Genomic DNA, 14,752 nt, shown 5'->3' on the forward strand with positions numbered 1-14,752 from the left:
ATTATTTTTCTGTCATTTTGAAATCATTTTTGTGCTGTCAGTTCAGTGTTATTTTTGTGCCATTACTTTGACATTTTTGATCCATTTTGTCATTTTTGCCAGTCATTGTTTTCGTTTTTGTTATTTTTATTTTTTTTATCATTTTGATCATTTTTTTCTAGTATTCAGGTAGCTGTTTGCTGTCTTCTATCTCTAGACTTCAGCTTGGAATATGGCGACCGTTAAAAAAAACTCCAAATCTTATGTGCGATATAGAGAAGTCACACAAAATCTAACTGATGTAGAAAAGCTTGTAAATTGCAGTTTTCTGTTATTTGCCTTAAGTTGACAGTTTTCAGGCTTTAATCTTTGATCTTCATATCGAGTAGTTTCCGGATTTCAATAATTCATCTTACACAATCCTTGCACAGACTGTTAACCGCTTCTTGATACCGATTTTCCCATTTCAACCTAGAAGCTCGAAAATGGAATACCAATATATCAGTTTCATAATCCAGCCACCCCTTGAAACATAAAAATCGACAACACTTTGAAGGATGCTCAAGAAGAGATTCGAGAGCTTTAGTAATTGAAATTTCCCTGTAACGAGTAAAATTTCATAATTTGGAAGCAAACAAATAAGGGGAATAAAATTTCGTACAATTTAAGTTTCAACAACCACTTCGAAGGGCAACCCTTGCAAAAATCATATCTTATCCATCCGTGTCAGAAGTATGAAAAAGCAAATAATTGGAAACCATAACCACATCCTTCTTCGTGTATAGATTGGGCGAAAAAAAAACACCAAGTCATACTTGCAACAAGACAAATTCATCTCGGGGGCCAGAGTATGGGGCAAGGGGAGCGAAACACAAACTCCCCACAAGACTCCAAAAGGTTGATTGAAAAGTCATAAGTCGAATCTCTTTGGCGGCGTGGCGCGGCTCGTCGATCGTCGTTCCTTGAGAAATTACTTCAGCAGAATGGTGTTGCTCCAAGTGGTTTTGGTTCCTTGACAGGAGGGAGGGCTGGCAAAAAACAACACGACCATCCCAATTCTCGTTCCCGGATAACTTCCCGCAGCAGACGATGATGAATATTTCTCTCGTTTCCCCAGCGCTTCGACTCGCGCAAGAGGTTCCACACGCAGCAGAAACTTCTTAAACGTTTCGTATCGAAGCGGGAAAAATAAATACAAAAATTTGTTAACAAGCTGTCAAAATGTTATGCTCGCTGCTTATAAATCCATCGTTCCAAGTTGGGGATGCTGGAGCATCGGATTGGGAGCACTTCAGGTCGAGAGCAGAAGGGCAGCGCTCGGGTGATGAGTCTTTCCTTGGCCCCTCTCTGCTCCAAGAAAGGACTCCGACTCCGGGTTTGGGGAGGCCGCCACAAAAGCATAAGTAGCATAAGCGGTTTTGCTCAAAGCGGATTTCTCCCAGCTGGGAAAGGAAGCGTGAAAAGAAGATACTCACTTCTTGCGCCTTTTCTATACACAAAACAACACTCTTTAACGAAAGAAAGTTTACTGTCGGGGCGGACAGAAAAAAAGAAAAAAAAAGGGAAACAAAAACCCATTCATGCTTACTACATCTGGGGTAGGCTAATTGCGAAATCTCGTAGCTCCTCGGCCGAGAAGAAATTGGCTAAATACTTTGAGTGTCTAATTTCTCGCAAATTCACCAAACGTGGAACGAAAATATTATCTTGTCTTGGTTCGCCCTTCATCTCATCAGCATCAGCATCATCATCATCGACGAAAGTTGATGGTTTAATGAACCGTATCTTGGATACCTCGAGGTTTTAAAGTAGATTTCTATGACGAAGAGCGATGTGCTTGGGGAACTTTGATAGGGAAATTTCAGTCGCCGAAGCTATCGAAACTCTTCTGGAGTACTCTTGAAAGTGTTGTTATTTTTCAAGTTTTGAGAGTTGTGTTGAGTTATGATACCGCTGCATTGGTATGCCAATTTCAAATTGCTAAGTTGGGTTGTTGAACAGCAAAATGTTTCAGATTTAATCTACATTCCGAAACATAAGCAAAAACATTACTAAAGCATATAAATAATTTGTTGAAAACGCAGGTTTCAGTGGTGGAATAGAGTTATCTTTATTCAATTTCGTCAGTGAGGTCATTAGAATACAACCATATTAATTAGCGATAGCTAATTGTCACTTCCACATCTTATATTCCCTAACCGGGAAAGTACTCATTTCTTAATGAGTACTTTGCTATTCTTACCCAGAATATCTGGCAACACTGTTGTGTTACCACGAACCCAATTTGTGTTGTCGCGCTTAACCGTGTGATGATGTAAACATTTATACCGCGTTTATCATCATCACCTGTCATCAGCAATCATTGATCTATTGTTCTCGATTGCGAATTGACTCAAAGCATGCGGAACCAAAACAAACTGTTTTGGTTCTGCTCGTGGCAGCAGAAGTTGCTGCTTGCTGCTACCAAAGAAAACCGTAAGTTTCAACATAATTCATATTTTATAACCAATTGGTGGCTCTTAACTTAACTTTGATCTTGTTGAATTCAATGGTTTAGTAACGAGGTATTTTGGTATGGAAATGAGATACCGTTTATTCATATCAGTTTGACAAGTCCAAATAAGCAAACTTAGAACTATAGCGATTACAATCTTTTCGCTAATTCTAAGTGATTCTCAACTCTGAATCCTGTCCCTAAATACTGTCAGTTTCTAGGATAACCACCCAGATTAAACAGAACGCATTGTTTTGAGAACACATTGTTTTGGTTTTCTGAATTCAAATTTTGACGTTTTCAACTATTCATTTTATGAGATTTAAAGAAGTCTTAATATGAGAGTAATACTCCGGTGATAAAAAAGAGAATAAACCATCTACAAATCGATTGATATAACTTTTATTTTGTAGTTTGTCTGATTAAAAACCCATAAAAACCTAAAGCTAATTTGCTGGTCCGTATTAAAAATTTTTAAGATCAGTTTTTTTTTGATAATTATTTTTGTCTAGGAAAATTTGACAACAAAAAAACAAATTTTCTACATTTTTTCCATTTTTCTGTAGTTCTTATGTCATTACTGTTTTATTGTTTCGTCAGTTTTGTGCCATTTGTTTGCAATTTGTGTGTAATTTTTAGTTGATTTTTTGTGTCTTATTTGTCTTTTTTTTGGATTTTTTTTAGAACTCTTGAAACCTCATGAAAACTGATAAAACCACTAAGTTGAATTTGCTGTTTTGAATTTGAAATGGTAGAGATTGATTTTTTTTGGTGATTATTTTTGTCATAAAACTCAACCAACTTAAAAGATTATTTTAAAAGTTTCAAGAAACGTTAAAATTATTTGTAGATTCAGTTTGAAAAATATAAATTTAAATAGGAGAATTCGGGAACAGATTCTCAACTGAAAATAACATTACAAATTAAAAAAGAGAAAATACATTTATTATGACTCTTTTAAAATTTTCACCAAAGTAGAAGGAAAAATTAAATAAAATACCTAGTTTACAAGGGGAACAACATTCTTGGTGTCTTTCATACAGATAGTTACTTATTTTGAAAAAATTCAATTCAGGAGTAAGATTTTGTTTTTGATCCCTAGTTAAGGTGCAACTCATTTTAAGAAAATTTCCAGTTTACTGGTCCAGCTTATCTGGTGTCCAAATATTCTAATTTTGTATATATGATACTTCATATTTATATATCTCTTAAATATTCCAAAACAAAAAAACCAAAAATGAAATTTTTTGTTAAATTTCTGACAAACGATGATTTTCAAAAAAAAATTACTTTGAATTGATTTTTAACGATTAAATCCATGAAACTCAGAAAATACTGATTTTTTTTAGATTCCAAAGTATTAAATGAGCGCTGACATTTCTGGTAAAACTTTGGAGAAATTAATTTTTTTTTCGTTTTCCCTTCGTTTGAAAAACAACAAATTTGCAATCTATTTTTTTTTATCTATATCACAATGTACACATATTTTGTATTTGTTTAAATGGAATTTAAAAAAAACCATGAAAGGAAGGGTTATGAATATTTGATATATAATTTCAATCCATTCGGAGCCTTAGTTCCAAAATATGATTTTTATTAAACATTTAGAGTTTTTTTCATTTTCGACCAAAATGGAAAATGATAATATCTTTATTTGAGATTTTTGTTTGATTTTGCAAATAAAGTGAATAAACCCGGGACTTTTTGTATCAAAATCCGGGCCACCGGGCTGGAACCGACTGTTAACAAAATTTTATATGGAATATCCGGGCAAGTCCGGAAAAACCGCGAAATCTGGCCAGCTTTTTTAACAGATAACAAAACTATTCTAAATGGACAAACGATTTTTAAAATTATATATGTGAGGAAAGAAATTCACAAATCTTAAACTTGATAAAAAAAAAACTGAAATCTCAAAAATTTCAATTGCCATAACCAAAAATTCTAATTGAAAAACCCGAGATCTAGAATCCAAAGTCCATAATCGTTTATCTGTGATATGAAATCTAGAATCCTGAATAAAATTCATCATTTTTACTTCAAAATCCAACTTAAATTTGACATACAAAATTTTAAATTTGAGTTTGATTTTTTTTACTCAAAATTCAAACTTTGATGAAACTTGAAAATTTTAATGTTTTTAATATTATCTTTCTCTAGAAAAAATTCATTCAAATTTTCAGTCTTGTGTTTTTTGTCAGTAACTGAAGTTCAGTTTCATGATTTTTTTTTTACTTTTCAGAACTCGAGATCGTTGTTTAAGGTACTAAACTAAGGTTGCCAGAATTTATCCAGCACGTATCCGGGCTATATTATCTTAAACCCTGGAAAAATCCGGGCATTGGTTTCAAAATTGACAACCAAAAATCCGAGCAGTTTCCGGACAAATTTGGAAAAAATCCAGGTATTACACAGCAAAAATCAAGAGAAACAAACAATAAATAAAACTTTTCATCAAAATTCATCAGCAGATTTTAAATCGTATTTTTTTGGCTTTCAAAATACCATCCATTATCATTTTAATAAAACTTGCAAAAAAAACTTGCAAAGTTTTGGACGCACAAATTAAGCATTTTAACAACATAATTTTTTTTTATCTAATTTAAAAATAAAGTGAATTAATCCGGGTAAACTCTGGGTTTTTTTTTAAATGAAATTCGGGCAACCGGGTTAGACCGAACTTTCCCCAAATTTTGTTATAAATATCCGTTCAATCTGGCAACTTTATGCTCATTTGGGATCCTTTCCTTATTTTTCCCAGTGATAAGTGATTCGGTGTTTGAAATATTTAGTCTCCATTTTGGATTGATGTTTTCAAAAGTAGCTTTGTCACATTGAGAAACTAGCTACCTGCAACGGTCTCATAGGGAAACTGAGACGGTAAACAAACCGACAAACAGCCGAATGGAGTAAAATTGTGCTGCTTTATTTTTTGTAAATGATGTGAAGTATTGTAATTTTGAAAAATGTAATTTAATTCTAAAACTTTAAAATTTCTAATAAAAGTTAATATTTTTAGACGGCTGATGATGGGTGAAGAAAAGGAACCCAAAACGTTACGTAAATTTATAAATGTTGATTCACTCACCGAAAAAATCAAAAAGTGAAAACCGTATAAAAAGTACCGGTGATAATCTTTTATTCATTAAAATCATCAATTTGACAAAATTTTCTGTTATTTTTTCTGTTGAAAATCGTATTCTCAATTTTAAATCATAATCCATTTTACATTTTTCAACATTTTAAATATAACAAGAAAATGTTTTTTGTGTTTTAATTTTTTTTTTATTGAGATAAATATTTGGATTCTCAATTTTGTATTTGAATTTCATTTCTATTTCGTTTATCTCAACTTAACTTGAATTTATGAATTTTATTTCAGGCACAGAATTTTGAATTTGAATAAAACCTGATTTAAGGTTTTAAATTCTTAATCTCTTAAAGTTGCAGTTGCAGTTCTTTTGAACATTTTAAATGTTATGTGTTCGCTGGGGTGGCATAGGTGAAAAAAACCCGAGTCATAGGTGCAAAAATGGCCTCGGGCCCTCCTAATGCGTAATGTGGCCATGATAACCAAGTTCGTTAGATATAATTGAATTCTCTTTAAGCATTTGCTGAAATTTTATGATACAGAATCCAGCATTTTAAATAAACACACTTTCATATACTAGTTAGAATAAATATCCACGATAATTGGTAAAATGTCATGAGATTGAAAATCATATTCGCTTCACAGGTGTTGCTGGGTCATTTTCTTCCTTCAACTCTACGAAATTCTCCTGAACCGATTTCCTCAGAACTAAATGATTCCAGCTTCCAGTAATTTGCTATCCAGTAGCACAGAAGAAATGAAAATCGGTTGCTGCTTCCCCAATCTCGATAATGAGGGTTGTTCCCAAAATATTATAATAATTGGCCTCAAATTAGACAGACAGACGGAGAGAGAGACAGAGAAATCGCGGTGGAATTCGTGGGTTTGTGTAGGCAGCCTTGGTTTTGCTACCTGAATCATTCGTGCGTTAGAAATCCCAGAAATTAGGGTTAGGTTAGAAGCAAAGGTTGAGGTTAGGTTTCTCGTGGGTTTGTGAAATGATGGTTGATGGAAAAAAACACCAGCATAGCTTGAACCAGGGAAAAAAATCCGTTTTGTTGAAGTGATTTCGTTTTGCATTGCATATCTTTTGATCTTTTTTATCTTTTGATTTTTTTTTGTTAATATTGAGAAGAAATGAAGTTTTGGATTCTTCAATCACCTCTCCTCGTAATTCATCAACTTATCTTGATTGTAGCTCTTGGATTGTAGATTTTTTATGTTCATACCTGGAAATAGAAAGGAAAAAGATTGGTTAGAAAATTCTATTGAATTCCATATGCATTTCTGATGAGGTGCAAACAAAGCTCATAGTTTTCAATATTTTTTTATTTATTTAGAAAAAAAAAGAACTTTCAGTAGTACAAGTCTGATAGACTCATGCAGTCAAAACATCTTCAGACTTTCCCTCCAAGTGTTAACTGAAGCCTCTTAAGATTTCCGTGACGGTTGTTTACATTTTAACTTCCAATCTGAGGGCGGTGGGGCGACGTCCAGCTGGAGAATTCTTGAAGTGCGCGCATTGTAATGAATTTTACACAAATTACACAAATCCCATTGACTGCCCGGGGCCAGCAGCAGTCAATCGCGCGATGGTGATGGTTTGGCATGTCGGGAGTAAATATTTGTCGGGAGATGTTTGTAAACATTACGTCTGCTTTCCCTCGAACTCTCATGCGCACATATTTGGAGAATGCTTCTCAATGGGTAGTTGAAAATTCAATCATGCTTCCCCAAGTGGGAAATTGATTGCCGTCCAATGTTTGAGGAATGCGGCGAGGTGGAATTCATCTGCATAAATTACTTTTGCCACAATTTTGAATTAGAGGCAATCAAGTGGAATGCTGCAATAATTCGGAAGCAGATAAATTTGTACTTTTTAATTTCCGATATCGGTATCATAAAATCAAAGATCTCCCTCGTTTTCGCAAGACTCGACCAAATTCCTTAATGAACTTCTTACAATGTAGTAATTGACTTCAGCAAACGGAAGAATGGTGCTGGCACCAGAAATTAAAACATCCAAACAGCGGGAGAGTCGTCCTTCATAAACAATCACTTTTCATACTCTCACGCAGAAACCTTCGTCATCCGGAAGAAATGCTTCCAGTTGCAGTCAGTCAGTGGAGTCAAGCTGAGGTCAAAGAATTTTTACTAACGTTATCTATCCGAGAAAATAATCAAGCCACTCCTCGTGTGAGTCAGGCGAGGAAGCAAAGGAAGCGTTTTGAGCACTCGTTATTGTTTTTCTACTAGAAGAAGGACCAACCGCCACATTGTCGACGATATCATGCTGGGTTTAGGGGAAAGGGAAATTTATCACTGAACCCAAGACTGTTCTATGGGTGTCTCCTTGTTTTTGATACGGCCAACAGCCTTGAGACGGGCGATGGCTCCGGTGTCATATTTTCGGTGGTGAAGGAAAGGAAAAACAAACAAAGCTGGCTCCATACGTTCCTATTACGATTAAGTTAGGAAAACATATAAGTAATCAAAATATAATTATTTTATTATTTTATATTATTCAAAGTTGGTAAAATTTTAATGCGTTTTGATGTGCTATTTTATACTCTTCATTGAAAATTGAAAAAGTTATGGGCATTTGAAAAGAGTGTTTTTTTTTCAAAAAAAAAAACTTAAACGTTATCTAAGTCAAAAAATATAAGTTTTTGAAATATAAATCCCCATATCTCATAACTCAAATCTTATATCTCATATCTCATATTATCTCATATCTCATATCCCATATCCCATATCTCATATCTCATATCTCATATCTCATATCTCATATCTCATATCTCATATCTCATATCTCATATCTCATATCTCATATCTCATATCTCATATCTCATATCTCATATCTCATATCTCATATCTCATATCTCATATCTCATATCTCATATCTCATATCTCATATCTCATATCTCATATCTCATATCTCATATCTCATATCTCATATCTCATATCTCATATCTCATATCTCATATCTCATATCTCATATCTCATATCTCATATCTCATATCTCATATCTCATATCTCATATCTCATATCTCATATCTCATATCTCATATCTCATATCTCATATCTCATATCTCATATCTCATATCTCATATCTCATATCTCATATCTCATATCTCATATCTCACATCCCATATCTCATATCTCATATCTCATAACTCACATCTCATATCTCTTATCTTATATCTCATATTTCATAGCTCATATCTTATATCTCATATTTCATATCTCATATCTCATATCTCATATCTCATATCTCATATCTCATATCTCATATCTAATGTCTCATGTCTCATTTCTCATGTTTCGTGGTTATGTCTCATGTCTTATGTTTCATGTCTCATGTCTCATGTCTCATGTCTCATGTCTCATGTCTCATGTCTCATGTCTCATGTCTCATGTCTCATGTCTCATGTCTCATGTCTCATGTCTCATGTCTCATGTCTCATGTCTCATGTCTCATGTCTCATGTCTCATGTCTCATGTCTCATGTCTCATGTCTCATGTCTCATGTCTCATGTCTCATGTCTCATGTCTCATGTCTCATGTCTCATGTCTCATGTCTCATGTCTCATGTCTCATGTCTCACGTTTCAATTCTCAGATATCATATCTCAGATCTCCGGTCTCTGTTTCCGGTCTGAGATCTTAGTTTGAAGCCTCTCAGCTGAGCTTCTCACAATTCTTAAATTTTCTTGTTAATTGAAAAAAATAGTGAAAAAGAAACTTGGAAAAATACGTGTTAAAAGCCTTGATGTGTAAAAAATGGTATCCAGATTGCCTGGCTTTCACGTATTTTTAACAAAAAAAAAAAAAAAAGAATTGGAAAAAGCCCATTTCCCGGATATTGAGGGAAAAGCTGGGGTTATGTCCGGATTTCTTCAAAACATTAGCAAAATCCAAACAAAAATATAACTCATGATTTGTGTGTCAAAAACAATTTTTTTGAACTTCATTCATCCAAATAAGCTTGCAAACATTTTTGAAATTGTAAAATTATATTTGAACACCATTGATACACCTCGAAAAATTAGTTCAGCATGTGTTTCTCTTTCATCTATTCTCTAAAAAACCAATGAGAAATTCTTGGATTTTGGCTGTGTATTGCCCGGTATTCGAGTTGGAAATTTTAACCCCTTCGTTCGAATTTGGCAAGGTTTTTTGGTTAAAAGGCACGGAAATGCCTGGCCAGGATACGTTCTGAGAATAAGAAAACTAATTTCATTTCCCGACACAGTTACAGGAGTTATTTCTGTTATGTTTAGGCCGTAGGAAGAATCACCTCATGAGGGAGAAGTTTTGGTGTCTGATTTATTTTTATGATATTTTCGTTAAAAAAATTCATGAACTTAAAAAGTAATTTTTTTTGCACGTGATATTTAATATTTTTTTTTAAAGTTCTTTTACTCTTATAGTTTTTCATTTTAAACTGTAACTTTTGAAAATACGTCCTGAATGTTCAAAATGGGTAACTTAAATTGCATAATGAAACCTTCAGTCATAGATTAGAGAACTTACTTTCATCGATGGTTAAAATTCTAGAATTTGCTCGAGAATTTGTTAAATTTGTGTTATTTGATTTGAGCAAAAAACATTTTTTAAAAGAAAGCTTTCAATATTTTTGAAAAAAAAACTGTTTCTTTGCTTAAATCAAATAAGAGAAATCTACCAAGCTCCTGAGCAAATTTTGTGATTTTTTTTAACCGATGAAAATTGTAACTTAAATATTCAAAAGTCAAAGAGATTATTTAAACCTTTAAGTTGACATTTGCAAACTCGATCAAATTTGATAGATTAGTTTCGAAACTTGGCTCTTGAAAAAAATGCAATACTTAAATGTTACTCAATACACCAAGAAAATATGGCAATCCCTGTAGATTTTTCTACGTGAATGTTTCTTTATCTGCGAATATTTTTCATTAAAAGTCATCTCAAAATTTCAATTTTGTGAATAGATTTGAAAAATAAAAATCAGTTTTTATCAATAAACAAAACTTAACAATAAACTCAAATATGGTTGTGATTTACAGCTGAATTATCTAAACAAACTTACTGTGATTCAAAATTTAAATTTTTAAATTGAATTACCTAACATTCAAAATTTTAAGTTTACGATCTCCTGCTATATCTTAACGAAATAGTCATCTTGATATTTTTTTTTTTAAATTAACTCATTTCTGATCTGAATTTGAATCTGAATTTTGAACCGGAATTCCTAATTTCAATTTTGAAACTTTTTCCGCTTTCAATACGAATTCTGAAATGTACAAAAAAAAAAAAAAATAAAATCTGTATCAAAAATCCAGGTCAAGAAATTCAAAACTTCTAACCAATTTTTTTTATTTGAAATCCGACTTGTTAATACGAATTCAAAAATTAATTTTGATTGATCAATCTGACCCTGAATTTTTAATTTTGGATTTCCAGTTAGAGATGTTGAAGAATTTAGCATCTGGATGGAGAACAATAGTCAGAAAGTTTTCTTATTTTATACTTTACTATAATTATTAGGTATATTTGTTTTAATTTTATTATAAACTTTTTTCTAAACATTGGAAATGCATTCGAGTTTCAAGAATTATGAGACAAATTTTGAATGAAATGCAAAACCAAATTCTCACCAAGATTGCAAAACAGTTTTTCGTTTCTTATTTCTAATGATGATTCGAACTAAATTTCAAGAATCCGAAACTGAACAATTTTGATTCTGAAAATATGGAACCAAAACCTCTGAAACAAATGAAAATATCTCTTTAAAAAAATTATATTTCAAAAAGAATTCCTATCCAAAAAGTTAAAAAACTGCAAACTTGCGATTTTTAATTTTTAAAAGTTTCGTGAAATCCACTACCTTAATTCGGAACTTTGATTAAAAGAACATTGAATTGAGAAATGTGGATTGAGAATTAGGAATTGCGAATTGAGAATTGACAATTCAGAACTGAGAGTTCAGAATAGAAAATTGAAAACTGAGAATTGAGAATTGAGAATATAGAATTGAGAATTGATAATGAAAAATTCAGAATTGAGAATTGAGAACATAGAATTGAGAAATGATAATTATGAATTCAGAATTGAGAATTGATAATTGGGAATTGTTAATTGAGAAAAGTGAACTGAGAATTGAGAAATGACAATTGATAATTGAGAATAAAACATTAAAAACAGAGAGTTGAGAATTGAACATTGAGAATTGAGAATTGGACTTGAGAAATGAGAATTAAGGATTGAGAGATGGGAATTGAGAATTGAAAATTGAAATGTAGAATTGAGAATTGAGAAATGAGAATTGAGAATTGAGGATTGGTAATTGAGAATTGAGAATTGAGAATTGAGAATTGAGAATTGAGAATTGAGAATTGAGAATTGAGAATTGAGAATTGAGAATTGAGAATTGAGAATTGAGAATTGAGAATTGAGAATTGAGAATTGAGAATTGAGAATTGAGAATTGAGAATTGAGAATTGAGAATTGAGAATTGAGAATTGAGAATTAAGAATTGAGAATTGAGAATTGAGAATTGAGAATTGAGAATTGAGAATTGAGAATTGAGAATTGAGAATTGAGAATTGAGAATTGAGAATTGAGAATTGAGAATTGAGAATTGAGAATTGAGAATTGCGAATTGAGATTTGCGAATTGAGAATTGAGAATTGAGAATTGAGAATTGAGAATTGAGAATTGAAAATTGAGAATTGAGAATTGAGAATTGAGAATTGAGAATTGAGAATTGAGAAATGAGAAATGAGAATTGAGAATTGAGAATTGAGAATTGAGAACTGGAAACTGATAATCTATCATTGAGAATCGAGGATTGAGTATTGGGAAATAAGAATTGAGAATTGAGAACTGAGAATTGAGTATTGAGAAATAAGAATTTAGGATTGAGAACTGAGAATTGAGATTTGAGAATTGAGAATTTAAAATTTAAAATTAACAATTGAGAATTGAGAATTGAGAATTGAGAATTGAGAATTGAGAATTGAGAATTGAGAATTGAGAATTGAGAATTGAGAATTGAGAATTGAGAATTGAGAATTGAGAATTCTTGATTGAGAATTGAATATTGAGAATTGAGAATTGAGAATTGAGAATTGAGAATTGAGAATTGAGATTATGAAAATTGAGAATTGAAAGTTTAGAATCAAGAATTGAGAATTGAGAATTGAGAATTGGGAATTGAGAATTGAGAATTGAGAATTGAGAATTAAGAACTGAGAATCGAGAATTTAGAATTTTGAATTGATAATTGAAAATTGAGAGTTGAGAATTGAGAATGGAGAATTGAGAATTGAAAATTGAGAATTGAGAATTGAGAATTTAGAATTGAGAATTGAAAATTGTAAATTGAAAATTGAGAATTGAGATTTGATAATGAAATAATAAGAATCAAGAATTGAGAATTTAGACTTAAGAATTGAGATTTGAGAATTAAGAACTGAGAATTGAGAACTGCGAATTTAGAATTGAGAATTAAGAATTTAGATTCGAGAGTTGAGAACTGATAATTGATATTGAGAATTGTGAAAAGAGAGCTGAGATTTGAGAATTAAGAACTGAAAATTGGGAATTGAGAATTGAGAGTTGCGAATTGAGAATTGTGAAGTGCGAATTGAGAATTGCGAATTGAGAATTTTTAAGATAAGTTAACCACCGTTAATTAATTTTGTAAATTTATTTTTCGGCATATCGGTGAAAAGTAGTTATGAAATTGATAAAGATGGATAGAGAAGTGAGAAGAAAATTTACAGATGTTGAAAAGAGCGAAAGAGCATTTTTGCGAGGAAACTTATTAACGTACACCATACTTTACCCTGCAACATTTCATTATTTAGGAGAAGTAGTACCGGGATAGAGGTGGCACTACCTTAACCTATACAATGAAATCTGGTTGGTCCGAAGTCTACATGTGGTGAACACGTATACTCCGGACGGGCATATACGTGTTCACCACATGTAGACTTCGGACCAACCAGATTTCATTGTATAGGTTAAGGTAGTGCCACCTCTATCCCGGTACTACTTCTCCTAAATAATGAAATGTTGCAGGGTAAAGTATGGTGTACGTTAATAAGTTTCCTCGCAAAAATGCTCTTTCGCTCTTTTCAACATCTGTAAATTTTCTTCTCACTTCTCTATCCATCTTTATCAATTTCATAACTACTTTTCACCGATATGCCGAAAAATAAATTTACAGAATTGAGAATTAAGAATTGAGAATTGAGAATTGAGCATTGAGATTCGAGAATTGAGAATTGAGAACTGAGAAATGAGAATCGAGAATTGAGAATTGAGAATTGAGAATTGAGAAATGAGAATTGAGAAATGAGAATTGAGAATTGAGAATTGAGAATTGAGAATTGAGAATTGAGAATTGAGAATTGAGAATTGAGAATTGAGAATTGAGAATTGAGAATTTAGGATAGAGAATTGAGAATCGAGAATTGAGGATTGAAATTTAAGAGTTTAGAATTGAGAGTTGAGAATTCAAAATAGAGAAGAAGAACTGAGAATTGAGAATTTAGATTCAAAAATTGAGTATTTAGAATTGATAATTGAGAACAGAGAAAAGATGACAGAAAAAAGGTTACAGGGAATAGATTATTGAGAATAGCGAATTGAGAGTTGAGAATAAAAAATTGATAATCGAGAGTTTTTATGATTCAGAAATGAGAATTTGAAATTGGGAATAGAAAATAGTGAGAAGTGAATAGAGAATAAAGTATAGAGAATAAAGAATAGAGAATAAAAAATAGAAAATAAAGAATAGATAGTAAAGAATTGAGAATAAAGAATTAAGATGTAGATTTGGAGTGTGAATTGCGGTATGAAGCAAGCTTTGAAAGATGAGAATCTAAAAAAGAGATTAGAGAGTGAAGAGTAGAGGAAGTCATATTGTAAATTTAGAATTTAAAGTTTAAAAGTTTTACATCAAGAAAACGGTGTGAGAATTATTTTTCATCATAATCACACCGATTCCGGAGTTTATTTTCCTCATTCCATAAATTGCACCGGATTTTTTTTTTCTTCGTGATGTCGTTAACATAAATTTCAATTTCCCAAAGCATGTGGTAATGAGCGACCAATTTTGTGTCCCATAAATTCGTTCCAGCTGCTGCTTGCTACCGAACTTTCCCCTTGGTTGCACTAATTTTGGTGAACCCTTTTGCG

This window comes from Uranotaenia lowii, chromosome 2 (assembly GCF_029784155.1).
Source record: "Uranotaenia lowii strain MFRU-FL chromosome 2, ASM2978415v1, whole genome shotgun sequence".
NCBI lineage: Eukaryota > Metazoa > Arthropoda > Insecta > Diptera > Culicidae > Uranotaenia > Uranotaenia lowii.